This window comes from Elephantulus edwardii, unplaced genomic scaffold (genome assembly GCF_000299155.1).
Source record: "Elephantulus edwardii isolate Elephantulus edwardi_28Jun2011 unplaced genomic scaffold, EleEdw1.0 scaffold00335, whole genome shotgun sequence".
In the NCBI taxonomy this organism is placed as follows: Eukaryota; Metazoa; Chordata; class Mammalia; order Macroscelidea; family Macroscelididae; genus Elephantulus; species Elephantulus edwardii.
In genome coordinates this window covers 626,350-642,935 of record NW_006400085.1, presented here as the reverse complement: position 1 = coordinate 642,935, position 16,586 = coordinate 626,350, and positions in this window count along the sequence as shown.

The following is a 16,586-nucleotide window of genomic DNA, read 5'->3' as shown; positions in this document are numbered from 1 at the left end:
TCTTTTCTTTCTCCTCTGTCTTTGTAATGACTGTTTGTTCTCTTTCCTTATGGATATTATCTTTGATGTCATCCCATGACTCTGGTCTTCAGTGATTAGTGTTCAATGTCTCAAACTTATTCTCAGGATGGTTTTTAAATTGAGGTGGGATACGCTCAAAGTTACATTTTCATTCTTTTTAATTGCTTTCATTTTCTTCAGCTTCAATTTTAATTTGCTCATGAGTGATGAGTCTGTTCTACAGTCAGTATTTGGCCTGTTTTTTCTGCTGATACTGAGCTTTAGTCAGTCTGATCCCTATGTGGTCCACCAAGTGAGGTTCATGTGCAATGGAGCCTTTGTGCTGTTTTTTAAAGGTATTTGCAATGCATAAATCATTGAACAGACAAAATCAAATTATTTCATGTACTGCCTTATTTCTGTCACCAACACCATACTTTCTGACTACTATTCCTTTCTCATTGTTTCAAACTTTTGCATTTTTAAAAAAAGAGTGTAATTTTTATCACTAAGCTGATCTAATGTCAGTCATGGCTTTTCCAGTTGCCTTACATGCATGTGAAATTTCAAAACTCAAAAGTCGAATTAATTGCTGTTTTTATAATTTGTCCTGCTAAGATAAATAGTAGGCTATTTATGAGATGCTTCAGGTCAGGATATTCTCAAATGCTTAAATAGTTGTATAAGTCTATACTTTCTTTTGTTGTTGTTTTGGTTGGGTTTGGTTTTTTTTTAAAAATTGTGATTTTAATGAAAGTTTACAGAAAAGTTGGATTTTCATTCAGCCATGGTTGCACATCTATTAATAGTTCCATCTGTGGCTCAGTTCCTCAATACCTGCATGTCCTGTGGGTTTGTAGACTTGCTAGAAAGTACTAGACTCAGACTCCTCAGGGGAATGACTTACATGATTGTAGGTACACAGACCAAGATTATTCTAGAAACTGGTGAGCAATGGGCCAGCCTGGATGCAGCTGTGTTTGTGTTTTCACACTGTGTTTGTTTCCACTCACCCTCTAGTGTGGAGAATGCTTTCTTTATATTGCTGCGACAGCTGTTGATGTTTAGTTGTCTTGCTCATTTGTGAGACCATGTATCTGCCGTTAAGATACCTGGAGACCAGAGGGATTACCTAATGGGGGGGGGAAGTCAACTTTTAGGCTAACACAATTGCCATTGAGTAAGATCTGACTCATGATGACCCTCCATTGTGTTTCTAAGGAACTACTGGATATGAACTAACAGATAGTCTCAGCCTTTAGGTTAGCAGCAAAATAATCTATAGTTTATGCCACAAGATTTTCTTATAGCTATGAAATGTAAGCAATAAATATTCAAGACAGAAAAAGAGCTGATGTCTTTAAAGTTTCAATGAAGTTTATTGAGTATGTTATGAACTGCTAGAAGAATGTTTTAGAAGAAATATAACTCAAAAGTTCCTTGGAAGTGAGAATGGAAGACAGTACATAGTGCTGTGAGTCAGAGCTAAGTTAACAGAAACTAAGATCTACTGGAAGATATTTCTTTCATCTTGAGATACAGAAAATTACAATTATACAGAAGTTGTACAATATTTCTTCTTATTGAAATTTTACATAGAGTCCTATGACTCAGACAACATAAGGTCTTAGACCAAGGACATTATAAAAATATAAAATATGGATCCTCAAGTCACCATTTTCAGGAAAACATTGTTGAGAATATTTGTATTTGAATTTATAAAAATTAAATCAAGTCTGTATTTTTACACATTAAACCACTAAGATTCAGAATAATTGCTTAGAGCTGTTACTATTTCTTGACTCATATATTATCTGACCTTAGAGTGATATTTTTCATGCAAGAGGAAAGAAAAGCAAGAATAAAGACTAAAAGAAAGGTAATAAAAATGAAAAATTAAAACAAAAGTCAACAATTTCATGATTAGAGTGTCTGTGATAAAAAAATCTGATGTAGGAAATGTTGTGCATGACAAAACTTTATTAAAACTATTGCCTACAATAAGTTAAGTTGACAATGTGCCTACTGAGTCAGCATCTATAAAGAAATTGTACACAGATTAGAGCAATGGTGTGTGAGTGTTATTATTGCTGTTGTCATGTGCCATCTAGTTGCTTGCCACTCATAGCAACCCTACATACAAAAGCTCTGAACTTTGCTCTAACTTGAGCCAATTTCCTTGCCTCTGACATATCTACCCCCAATACCCTAGTCACTGAGTCAATCCATCTCATCTAGGGTCTTCCTTTTTTCTCTGTCCCTCCTCCATTCCAAGTATGTTGTCTTTCTCCATGAACTGATCCCTCAATGAGATGGATTGACTCACTGTCTAAGGTAATGGATGTAGATGTGTCAGAGGCAAGGAAATCGGCACAGAATAGAGCAGGGTGTAGGGCTTGTTGTTGTACATAGGGTTGCTATGAATCGCAAGTGACTGAGCAGCACGTAACAACCAACAACAATAGAGGGAGGATAAGGACAACCTGTCAACCCAAAAGTAGGTTGTTCTAAGTACATCAGCTGTTCTGACCGAGAAGGATGGTCAAGCTCCTGTAATCTCCATGCAATGTATAACCTCTGAAAAACCCACTGGAGAGTCAGCTATGAGTCAGTTCTGACAGGAACATGACAAGTTAGAATCAATACTCCAGTGGTGGACACTTACCAGTTCTAATAGTTTTTGAAAGAGCTGACAAAATTTTTGATAATTAATATAAGAGAGAAGCATTTTTCTTTTTTATTATGATTTAAATGAAAGTTTACAAAAGAATTGATTTTTCCTTTTTTTTTGTGATGTGATCAATGAGTTCAACCTAAAGGCTGGTTCAGAGATTTTCATTCTATGTAACCTCTACATAAGTAATGATTGTTATCCTGCACATTCAATTGTTTATGCTTTCAGTGTAGCCCCATGGCTCCTGAACCTTCCATTTACTGAAAGAGTCTCTCTAGTCTCTCTATTCTATAGTCAGAAAATTGTTGCCCCGACTTTGGATTGACATTCACACAGACAGCTCTTGGAAATGCTTAACAGCAGACAGTAAGCATTTACCAGTTGTAAGAATGAATCATAAATTTGTATTGTATTTATTTGTAAGACAGTTAATGTCTTCAAAATGATACTAAACATATATGGCAGTGAGGTTGTGGGTGAAAGAACAAAAAAGTCTCTTTCCTCAACTCAAATTTTAAGCCATCACCACCACAAAAAAAAATTACTCGCCAATGTCAAAAGATCGTAACATTTGTTTAACAGTCATAAAAGACCATTTATCCTTGAGTGAATATCCTTATCCCTGATAGTTGGAGATTTGTACTTATTTGTCTGGTAGAAGACATGATCTTTACTTTCTGAGACCTCTGTAGAATTTTAGGTTATCTCTGGATGTGATTTTGGGAGAGATTTCAATGAAGTTTTGAAATTTAAAACAATTAAGTGTGTTGTTATGTACCGCTGCGTCAGAACCGACCCATGGCTGACCCTCTGGCAGGTTTTCAGAGTCAATTAACCACACAGGAGGAAATTACCCATCCTTGTCCCACAGAGCAGCTGGTATCCTTGAACCACGTGACTTCAGGTTTACAGTGAAGCTTTTTGGCCACCAGAGCTATTACACAAAAATATCTCAGAAATCCCAGTTTCTATTTATTGTATGGCTCCCATCAAAAGGGCAATTATTGGAAGACTGAAACATAAATTATTCTAAGTCATATCTCCTTAGGAAGAAAAGACATTTTCTCTCTCTGGTAGAGTGGGAAAATCAGAAGAGAATAATAGAGTAAGAGTGTTTTGAGGTACTATCTTGAATCACCCACCCAGGGATCTTCTGCAGTGTTAGAAATTGTTAAGTAGTAGTTTTCAGTGACTTCCTGAAATAGAGTTAAATGAAATATAGCAGGAATGCACAGAGAAAGAAACACTGATGCTCACTTTTTAAATTTACAGAGCCCCAATAGGTAATCCCCGTGGGATTCAGGACCTATTTCTTATAAAGCCATAAATTGGAAAGTGGAAAGAGACTCAGAGAATCCCTTTTCATTGTTAGCAGGTCATCTAGACAAGGAGAAAAGATAGTACAATATAATCCTGGGAGAAAGTCTGTGTGAAAGCAGAGAAAAATTGTGAAAAAGAAATGACTTGAAAATGAGTCACAATATATATATATATTCCATAGAGCTAAATGTTACTGCACCATTTCTAACATACAACCAGACTTCACAGGAGGTGATCCCAAGCCAACAACAGAACCACAAATTCCCATTTGCATTACTATAGTACATCCTCAAAGCTGAAGAAATATTTCACAGTGTACCTAAGAGATCTGCAGCAGACTCTCACCTGCATAGATTTCATAAACTTGTTTGCATTACCTCTTAGATATTACGCTAGTCTGAGTTCCCTGAGAAACAGATGTCAACACATACAAGAAATTCACTGGGGGAAACTCTTGTGAAGGAAAGGAGCCTGGAGAAGTTGAAAGAGCAATAGTGAAAATCTGTAGTGTGAAGGTAAGAGCGAAAGAAAAAAGGTTGGAAGGCTCACAGAATGTAGTGCAGTTCTGAGAAAGTGGAGCAAGGCAAAATAGGGAAAAGTAGAGAAAAGGGAGTTCTCCAACAAAAAGGGAGTTCTCCAACAAAAGTAATCTACAATAATAATAATACTTTTTTAAAAGGTAATCTTTTAGAGGAAGTCTCATTTCTTCTGGGCTTGAGCCAGCATTCATGTTTCTGCCACACTCAGTCATTAGTCTGGGAAAATCAGTGAGAAATGTGGCCCCATTACACACATGGTACAGCAACTGAGACCGTAAGTCATTTTTTGTTTGAAGTCTTAAGGCATTTTTGCAAAATATTTGTACAAATAAAATGTAAATTATATTCTTGAACTAACTCTGTCTTGCAATTGTCCTCTTTTTTGTATTATTTTTTGATGGTTTGCATATGATAGTTCATATAAATTATGTTTTCATTCATTTATATTGTGCTTTATACACTCTTTCATTTATATTGAGTACTCATAGTTCATTCTGCTAAGATTAGTAGTCGACCACTTATAAGAATTGCAGAACCAATGTCCCAAATGCTTGATTTGCTATATAAGTCTATGATTTCTGGCATCAATAGGCCTTCCCCTGTTCAGTTTCCTCACTCTTCTATGTTGCTTGGGTTTGGTGGCTCACAGGATGGTCCCCTAGGGAGGAATGACTCACCAGACTGTGTATGAGTTTTGCAGAGTTGTGAGCGCTGTATGCTATCAGTTGCAGTATAGCTCGAAAGGCAGGTGTCCCCCCCCCCCAAAAAAAAAGGTAGCATTGAGGTTCCATGAGCTTAAATAAGCCTCTTTTTAGGGTGGGGCTGTATCCCACCTTAATCCTCTCACCCTAATACAGTAAACATTTCAGCACAAAATAGTTAATCATTGGTTAAGAAATACATTTTGAATGATAAACTTGACACTTCAGACACTGTCTTTCATACATTCATATATGTTGTTTTTATATAACTAATTACTACTGATCTACTGTGGTGGCCTAGTGTGTAAGGAACTGTTCTGCCAATGAAAGGCACACAGTTCGAATCCACTCTGCAGGAGAAAGATGGGTAATCTCCTCCCATGTAATTAAACTGCTTCTGAACCTACTGGTGAGTCAGCTATGTGTCAGTTCTAACTCAATGATAAATAACAATAAGACAACACTACTACCGATCTGAGCTCTAGTGCCCTAGTTTTCTGCAATCCCAAAGGCATTCCATTTAAATCCACCAGTTGTTTGCCCAAAGAAGATGAGTAATCTCCTTCCAAGCAATTTATTGCCTCTGAAAACCAGCTGGAGGCTCAGCTATGAGTCAGTTCCAACATGACAGCACACAACAACTTGTCTATTATTACCCAGTCTTTTCAAGTTCTCACTGAATCTTTCCTATCCCTTTACACCCTGTCCTGCACTAAACTCTATTATCCTAATGATTTTCTCCCTTCCTTTTTTCTGTCCCCTCCCTCCTTTTCTCTTACTCTTTTGGGCATTTATACACATCTTACTAGTTATCCTCCTGTTTTTGCAATTATGGGTTTTATACAATATTTGTTCTTATTATACTGAGTTAATTCACTCAGCATAAGGCTTTCTAGATGTTCCCATGTTACATGGTATTTTATGAAGTTATTGCTCCCCAGTGCTGCATAGTGTTCTATTGTGAGAATTTCTCCATCCATTCATTTATTGATGGGTATTTGGCCTGTTTCTATTTTCTTACTATTATGAATAACAGTATTGTGAACATAGGTATATATGAACAGATATATATATCTGTTCATGTCTCAGTTGTTTTTGAGGGTAACATAGAGAGTCAGGAATGGGATAAAAAGTAAAGTTGTCAACTAAGTATAAGAGTAATTTGATGCAACCAACTCTATGTGCACAAACCCTGTCTGGAATTCTCTACCCTCTTTGAAATGGTATTGAGTGATGGTGAAGAACTAAATCTTGGTGAGAGAGGAAGAAATCTCAGACATACATGTGACTTTCTTATTCCCTCCAGTTCCTTAGGTCACAGGGACAAATTGTTCTGATTGTTAGACTGTCTCTGACAAAGCTAACTGGATTCTGCGGAAAGACAACTAATCTCTATGATGTGAGGTTGAGTCGGCTGTAGTGTAGGTGGATTCTCTGACTGGAGTAATATAAGGAAGCCAAAGCAGAAACTCATATACTCAGTAACTTGGCTAGAGTTGTTCTTTCCCTCATATTGAGTCTTTCTTCTGTTCTAAGAGTTCTGCTTATCTAAAGCTTTCTTTCCACAGTTATTGTTCTGGAGCTTTCAGAAAACATGTATGCTAAAGCAAAGACTTTGATTCATCTATTAATTTCAGCAACATAGTCTCTTTCCACCACCTAATGCTCTGTGCATAATGTCCTCTATGAAGGGGAATGTAGTATCAGGATCAGAGGAAGACTCATTAACAACCTGTGCTGTGCAGATAATACAACATTACTTGCTGCAAGTAGGGAAGACTCGAAGTGCTTGCTTTGAAAGATCAAAGACTGCAGACTTCAATATGGATTACGTGTCAACATAAAGAAAACAAAAGTTTTTACCACAGGGCCAATAGGTAACATCATGATAGATGGAGAAAAGATTAAAACTGTCACTGATTTAATCTTACTTGCATCCATAATCAACACCTTTGGTATCAGCACTTAGGAGATCAGGAGATGTATTACACTAGAAATGTCTGCAGTCAGGGACCTCTTCAAAGAACTGAGGAACAATGATACCAGTTTGAGGACTATAGTGTGCTTTATTCAGGCCATGGTTTAAAGAATAAGGTGTGCCTAATTCAGTGACCTGCTGTACTTCTGAAATAAGGATGACAGAAGAAGAATTGATGCTTTTGAAGTATGGTATTGGGGAAGAGTACTGAATATCCAGTGGACTATGAGAAAAATAAACAGATATGTCTTAGAGAAAGTGCAGCCAGAATGCTCCTTGGAGGCAAAGATGGCAAAGCTTTGTTTCAAACACTTTGGGCATGTTGTTAGGAAAGGCTATTTCTTGGAAAGGAACATCATACTTTGGAGATGATGAGGATGGTGCAGGATAGGACAGGGTTGAGATTTGTTGTTCATAGTATAGCTATGAATCATTCTTAACTCAATGACACTTAACAACAACAACAATAGTGTCCTGTGCAACTGAGGAAGTGCTGAGTCCCATGTTCTAAAGGTCAGCATCCTCTCTTGGAAGCTCTCAATGCTCTTAATTTTCCTCTTATTTATACTGGTAGGGTCTACATTGTCACTCTTACCCAATTCCTGATTTAGTGTTCTACTCCTAAAAAAGAGTTCAGATGAGGAAATGACTATGTTACCTCTAAGCTCTACTTTCCCCCATATTTGTCACAATGCTCTAGGAACTCTGCCCCTTCCCCCTGTGTGGCAGAGACCATGTCAGACCAGCCTCCTCTACTCAATAATGGCTTGAGCTGATAGAATTTCAGTAGTTCAGTAAGCTGGCAGAGATTCTCAATATCTAAGAATGGAGTCTTAGAATTTTAAATTATGTTCTCTCTATAACAAAAACAAACAAAACAACAACCCTGTTTTTCAAAACTATTTTCTCATTTTGAACAAAACAAGTTATCTCTGAGATTCTAAACTTCCATTTTGAATATCAACAGCTCAACCCTGTGTGTCTCTTTCACCTCACCATTTGGGTGTAACAATTCTAACTCTCCCTGAGGAAAATGGGTTTCTCTAACTGCGCAAAGAATGTTAACAATTAGAAAATTCAAGAGAAATCACGATAAATTATCGAAAAAAAAATATTGCCTTGATCACACTTATGGAAGGGATCTTCTCTAGGAGAAAAAAAATATTGAAATGAGTAAAACATTTGAGAGTGCTTTTCACAAATGTAGTAATTACATATTAAATATAGTATTTTTAGTGTTAACATTTTATAGGAGACAAAATAGTGACTTGAAAATTAGATTTTTAGCTTAAATTCTTTGGAATAAAAACATGCCCTCTATCCTCATCTTGAGGTCATGAGTGAACAAACTACACAGTAAAACACCCTTTGTCCTCTAGTCCCCATTTTTGTTTTTAATTTGCATCCTTAAGATCTACTTCCAGAACTGAGTAGGTTCAAGGAAAAGAAAGAAATGAGGCTCTCAGTCAGTCTTATAACTTGTTTACTACTTTTGTCCCAAATATTTGCCGTGGAAAAGGTTCCAAGTTTATCTTAAAATAAGATGTATGGTTTCCCATCTTCAAACATGGATTCATTTGTCCTTGACGTAATTTTTACTCTTCTTTTTCTTCTTTGTTCTCCTCTTAGTGCACACTGGTAGCTGATTACAATAAAACATTAATACACAAAAGTACTGGTAAAAATACGCTGTCAGGTACATGATCTTTTAGAAGTCACCAGAAATCTAGTACCCAGAAAACCAAGAGCGAATTTACAAATAATGAGACCTTAAAAACATTAAAGCTTATATCTACAAGATAATTTTCCTTTCCAGAGACACCACTTTGAGATTTTGTGAGAACTTACTCCAACACATGAACCATTCATTCCACTTGGAGATCAATAATGAGATAAATGTACAACCACACAGCACATAAATATCTTGTTGAATGAGACAGTAGAGGATATTGCTGTGTTTACAATGAAATCAGTAACAATACATTTTAGCTATGCCTCTGCTCTTTTCTTTTTCTATGGTGCAAGGGAACCATAAAGAAAACACAAGAGGGGACATCAAGGACAAATTATGACTCTACTTTTCACTTCCTGTATATCTAATCACTATCTCCTCAGTCCTTGACGTGTGAAACTGAATGATAGAAAAGAGTAGAAGAGAGAATTTGTCAAGTACACTATCATTCTCATGTTCTGATGCACTTAAAGGTAATACCTATAAGATAAAATGTTCCTATTTCCTGTAGAGTCTGACTTTTTTAAAAAAGAGAAGAATAGATTATTTTTCATGAACTTTGTAAGTAAACCAATATCAAATAAAAATTTTATTTAAAAAAGAAAGGAAAAACCCATAGGAAATATCAAAACTGTTGCTGTCAAAGCAAATGTTATTTGAGATATAGTATTTTAATCCATGAGCTAAAAGCATCTTCTGAAAAAAAATAGGATTAAAGTCAACCTGAAGATGACAGCAAACTCAAACCAGACCCACTGCCCTCCAGGCAGATCCCACTCATAGTGACCTCCACCAGGTATCCACGAGTGGAAATCTTTACAAATGGAGACTGCCTATCTTTCTCCCACGCAGCACCTGATGGACTCAACGGTACACACATAACACACCACACCTCTAGAGCTCCTTTTTAAAACTCAAAGAACCTCTCTGCCATTGAATTCATTCCAGCTCACAATGACCTTCCACTGGGTTTTTTGAGGCTGTGAATTAAAGCAAGAAGAGACTTTCTCTTTCTCCCACAGAGTTTCTGGTGGAGACCTGAGCCTTTGAAGTAACAACACAATTTTCTACAAACCAAGCCACCAAAGTGCTATTAAATACCTACGCGGCCCTTAGAGTTCTGTGGTTGTAAGTAACATTTCTGAGAAATAAAAATCTTAAATATAGGATTGAAATGTCAAAGGTAGTATTTGTCAGCTTAGAGGATCTAAAAGTACATTCTATAGGTATCAAATCCAAGTACACAGTGTAATGTAGAAGGGAGACTTAAGGTAAAGCCACTTATTTCTTAAGGACAAGGACTATTTAAAGCTTTTATTCCAAGTTAATTAGTTCCAAAATATTCATACCTCACTCTCAAAAACTGTTTGAAATCTTTCTTTTTAAACTTCCCTTTTTTTTAACAAAAGCAGCCTCCTTACTTTTTCTCAACGTCCTCCTTTTTCAAAAGCCCCCTTCACTCTGAGCTGAAGATAACTTCTGGTTTTCATGTAGACTATGAGAGAGAAAGAACTATTGTCAAAAAATGCTGGCTACTCAGAGTTATTGTTTATAGGGTCAGTATGGGTCCTGGTCAACTCAACAGCACGTAACAATAACAACAACAACAAACAGTACATATAGAGTACACCTGCCTTTCTCCTTTAATGCTGTATATTCCCTGCTCTTATCTTGTTCTGCTAAGTGAAGATGCTCCCTTTCAGTATTTCTGAGGAAGCACCAACACTACCTTATACTTTTCAATTCTATATTTCAGAATTTTTATATCTCAGAATGTTACTTTCAACCACAGACCTTGAAATTACCTCAGTGTTACTGAACATGTTTTTTAGAGGAAATCGTCTATATAAGACATCATGTTGTTGTTATGTGCCGTCAAGTCACTTGTGACTCATAGCAACCCTGTGTACAACAGCCCTAAACCCTGCTCTATCATGTGCCAATCTCACTGCCTCTGACACACCCATCCCGATTACCCCAGTCACTGAATCAATCTACCTCGTAGAGGGTCTTCCCCTTCTGCGCCGTCCCCCCCTCCTTACAACATGTACAAAATATGTCAGATGTAGCCTCAGAATCCTTGCCTCCAAGGAGCAGCCTGGTTTAACCCTCTCCAGGATAAATCTGTTTGTTTTCATGGCAGTCCAGGGTGCATCCAATACCCTTCTCCAACACCACAGCTCAAAGGCATCAATTCTCCTTCTATCCTCCTTAGTCATTGTCCAACTCTCTGATGCAAAACAAGTGATTGCAAAGACCATAGCCTGTATCAAACACACCTTAGTCTCCAGAGTGACACTATTGCTCTTCAGTACCCTGGAGAGGTCCCTAACAGTGGACTTTCCCACCACAATACGTTTTTTTATTTCCTTGCTACTGATGCCAAGAGTGTTGACTGGGGAGCCAAGCAGACTAAAGTTGTTAGCAATCTCAATCTCTTCACCATCCATCCTGATGCTGCCAATTGGTCCAGTGGTGAGAATCTTTGTCTTCTTGACATTGAGCCTCAATCCATACTGAAGGCTGCAGTCATCATACATATTTAATTTTAGATTATTTTGTGCTTCCAATTTTCTTTAACAAACTAACCAGTCCTTAGATGGCCTACTCTTGTTGTTATGTACTGTACAATCAGAAACGACTCATAGTAGGTTTACAGAGGCAGAAAAATCACAGGAGAAGGTTGATCATCTTTCTCCCATAAAGCAACTGGTAGAGTCCAACCTTTGAGCTGGTGACATACAACTCTGACCACCAGAGCTCCCTCATTGACCTATATCATTCTATAAATCAATGCAACACTCCTGGTGCAAGTAACAAGGTATCAAAAAAGAGCCAATTCCAATACACAACAACTCTACCTGTGTCAGAGTAAAACTTTGCTTAATAGAATCAACAATGGCTAATGACAGTTCACAAAAAGATCACAAGCCTTTCCCTCAATATTTCTGTGGATGGAATCAAACCACAACTTTTTTATAACCAGCCAAGTATGGTAGCTGTTTGCATTACCCAAAGACTCCCCTGAGACAATTAGGTACATCACTGTGCATGGGGTGTGGGTTCATTAGTTGGTAACAAAACATTGTCTGTCTCCCAGACTCACACAAAATACAAGGTACTTCTAAAAAGAAAAGAAAAGTAGTCCATTTTTTTTTCCATTTTACTTTGAATAAAAGTTTCTGGAGCAATTGATGTTTCTTTCAATATTTATATAGAAGTTTTATGGCATCATTTACAGTTCTTTAAGCACTTTTTGGTTCATAAACAATTCTTTGTAAGGATGGCACAGGATAGGATGGGATTCAGCTCTGGTGTTCATAGAGTCGCTCTATGGCACCTAAGAACAACACAACCCATTCTTTAGGGGACTCTGGTAATCTACTGGAATTTGTTTTACCAACTCTAAGGCATGTGGTTCAAATCCACCAGTTTCTCCATGGGAGTAAAAGACAATCTCTTCTCATGCTGTTGCTGATGTTGTTATTGTGATGTGCCATTGAGTGGCCTTGTGACTCATAGTGACCCTATGTACAATAGTTCTGAGCCTACTTCTATCTTGAGCCAATTTCACTGTCTCTAACACACCTACCCCCGTAACCCCAGTTACTGTGCCAATCCATTTCATCCATGGTCCTCCTCTCCTGTGCTGCCCCTTCACCCTTCCAAGAATGAGTCCTGCTCCAAGGACTAGTCCTTCCTGGCAACAGGGTGTGAGATGGAGTTTCAAAAATCTTGCTTCTAAGAAGCAACCTGGTTTCAGCCTTACCTTCAGACTTGTTTGTTCTATGGCAGACTATGGTATGTTCAATACTCTTCTCCACCATCACAACTCAAAGCCATCGATTCTTCTACATATGCAGTAATAGCCCTTATGAGACTGAATTAGTTCACTTAGCATAAATCTTTCCAGTCTCTCTTATGTAGTCATTTTCAAAACCATTACCCCTGAGTGCTGCATAGTATTTCATCACGTGAACATATCACAAATTTTTTCCAAATTGAACACAATTTCTTAATCCATTATATAGAGGTTAGACATGTTTTCATGTTCTTGTTATTGTGAATAATGCTGATACTAACATTGATGTAGTATCTCATTTGTGTCTCAGTTCTAACTTCCTTGGGGTATATTCCTAGCAGTAGAATAGCTTGATCATATGGAGTATCTATGTTCAACTTTTTGAGGAAATGCCAAACTGTCTTCCAGAATGGTTGTACCATTTTACAGTATCTCCAACAATGTATGAGCATTCCTATCTCTCAGCATCCTTTCCCACATTTATGGCTTATTGTCCTGGTAAACTTTGCCACTACTGCTGGAGTGAGATGGTATGTTATTGTGGTTTTTTATTAGAATCTCTCTTGTTACCAGTGATTTTGAACATTTCTTCATGTGTCTGTTGGTTATCCGAATGTCTTCCTCTGTGAAAGGTTTTTCCAATATTTTTGTCCATTTTGTAATTATTAGGCCATTTCTATTGTGTCAGTGTAAGTTGTTGATAGTTCTTTTCAATAATGTCATCTTTATGACTTTTCTGATTAGTTGCAAGTTTAAAATCTCCAATCTATATGGTGGGTCACTCACTCTGCCGCAAGTCTTTTCTGAGAAAGTTTGCCTTTCCTAAAGTTCTCCCAGTTTTATCTGGTCTGCAATGCAGCCCTGCCAAAATCCACCTTCCTGCAGTCTCCTGCCTCAAACATTATTGTTCTCTTTGTCTGAGTAGAGTGGCAGAGTGGTGTGAGATATAGTACTCCCCTTAGCAGTTTCTGTTCAGAGGACTTTGAAGGAACTCTCTATAGTACTTCAGTTTGCCAGCTGAGAAAGTGAATCCCTCCCCTAGTTGTAGGTACTTGTCCCAAACTTTATAGAATTCTTTGGTCCCTGGGAGGTACCCATGGCAAAAGAGATGCTCAATTGTAGGAGCCTTTCTCCAGGGGAGTGTCAGGCCCTTCTCTCCTCTGCATCTGAAATTGCTGGACCTGGGAAAGAGTATCTCACTTGATAATGTCTTCTTTCCTGATGTCTATTATCCTCTGTCTCTGGAGCAGTGCAAAACCAGGGGCACCAACTTAAACAATGTTTCTTTTGTCCTCTCTCCTTGGTCTGTGGTGTGACATGGCCAGGTTCCTCAATTCTCTTCTCTACACTTTCTGGTGTTCAGAGGGAAGGTTTTGTCTTCAGACTTGTATTAGGTGAGGGTGATGTCTTGTCAGGATTCTCTATATGGATGATTTTATCTTGGCAGCCTCCCTGTCCTAGCAGCTTCTGCTGGTGTTTCCATGGGAATGAGATCTCAGCTCTGGTAGTCTGGCTCAGGGGCATGGTATACTTGTTTGCAAGCAGAGATAGAAATGGCAGGTGGGATAGTGTGTGGGAGGGACTGGCAGTCTCCCCGTCCTGGGAGCACCTGCTGGTGTCTCTGTGGGGATGAGAACTAAGCTCCCCGTGGGCTGCCTCAGGGGTCTGGTGTACCTGTTTACAAACAGAAGAAGCAATGGCAGATGGGATGGGCTAGGGGAGGGGCTAGCAGCCTTCCTGTCTTGGGAGAGTCTGTTGGTGTCTGATTGCTTTTCTTAGGATAAGCTATCATACCTGTTATAAATCCCACTTGGTTATGGTTGTTTTTTTTAATGCACCATTGGATTATATTGGCCAGATTTTGTTAAAGATATCTGCGTTCATGAGAGATACTAGTCTATAGTTTTTATAATCTCCTTGCTTGGTTTGGATATTAGAGTTACGGTTGCTTCATAGAATGACTTTGGAAGTATTTGTTCTTTTTCCATTATTTAATAAAAATATTTTTTCTCTATTTCTAAAATTATTTGAAATAATTTAAAAAGAATTGGTGTCAGGTCTTCTCCGACTTACAGAATTTAGTTGTGAAGCCCTCTGGGACAGGACTTTCTTTCTTTGACAGGACTTTATTTATTTGTTTGTTTACTTATTTGTTTATTTATTTATTTAATTTCATTGAACATTTACAGAGATTTTGGATTTCCATTCATTCATTGTTGCACTTTTCTCCCCGCCTACCCCATCCCCAGCCCCAGTTCATTCTTCTCCTTGAAAAGCAAAAGAAAAAATTCCTTCATTGGTATGCAATCCCCCTGCACGCCCCCCCACACCCACCCCAAGTATACTCCACTCTGCAACCCTTATTCCAAACTTTTATGATAAAATATTATTACTTTTAAACTGTTCTCTCTGTCATTGGCTTCAATGCAGTATACGTAATTTATCCAGTTTTTCTCAGTCTTACCCTCACCTTGATGTCAGCCTCATTCTACAACAGTGGCACCATACAGTATTTGTCCTTTTGTAACTGAGATGTTTCACTCAGCATAATGTGACAGGTATTTTTCTATGAGGCAGTCCTTTTATGATTTCCTCAGTTTCTTCTTTTGTGATAGGTCTGTTGAAGTGTCCATGTTCATCCATGCCAAACGTCCATGTTTATCTGCCCATGTAAATCTCTGTAGGGTGTAAGTTTTGAGGAATTTATCCATTACCTCTAGATTTTCCAATTTATTTGAGCATATCTTTTCATAATATACCAATATTATTGATTTTATTTCATAGGTTTCAGTTTTGCTGTCACCTTTATGATATCTTATTCAAGTTATTTGTGACTTCTATTTTATTTTTTTTTTAAGTTTGTCAATGGTCTGTCACTTTTATTGACCTTTAGAAGAACTAGCTCCTGGTCTTATGGATAGTTTTGACTGTTTTTCTATTTTGCATTTCATTGATTTCAGCTCTTGTTCTAATAATTTCTTTTTACCCTAGAGGCTGTGGGGTTAGACTGCTGTTCTTTTACTATTTGATGGAGATGTTGAATTAGGTCACTGATTTTTCTGCTTTCTTTTCTGTTTGTGTGCTGCCTATTGTCATTAACTGTCCCCTGAGAACTGTCTTAGTAGTATTCCAGTTTTCAGTATATTGTATTTTCATTATCACTTGTTTCAAGGACTCTTTTAATTTAATTTTTTTTATCTCTACTATGACCCAATCATGTTCTAAAAGGGTGTTATTTATCTTCTCTATGGGTAGTTTTATAAGCCTTACCTACTTGTTATTAATTTCTAGTTTTATGCCATCAATGTCTGTAAAGATATTTTGTATTATTCCAATGTTCTTTAATTTGTTGAGATTAAGCAGAATTTAATCGAATTGGTTCTTCTTTGTAGATGACTGTTTTTCTAGTGCTTCTTTTAGTGTTCTATCCTCATTTGACTATACTATGTCTTGAAGTTTTTCTTTTGGAGCCTAGTCTGTTTGAAGTTCACTGAAATTTTTGAATGTGAATTTGCTTGTTCTTCATGATGCCTGGCAAGGTTTCTTCTATTACTTTCCCCACAGTTCTCTCAGTCTTTCCCTGAACATCTTGTGTTCTGGAATTCCAATCATGTGTAGGTTGTTCCTTTTGATGCTATACCACATGATTCTAATGTTTTCTCCATTTTTGTTCTGTCTCTTCTCTGATTTTTCTTCTAGTATGTTCCCAATGAGGCTCTTATCTTCCAGCTCACTCACTGAGTTGGTTCTGCTTTTTTTTTTTAAATGGTTTCTTTTTTTCCCTCTTTTTATTTTTTTATTATTATGTGTGTGTGTGTGTGTGTGTGTGTGTGTGTGTGT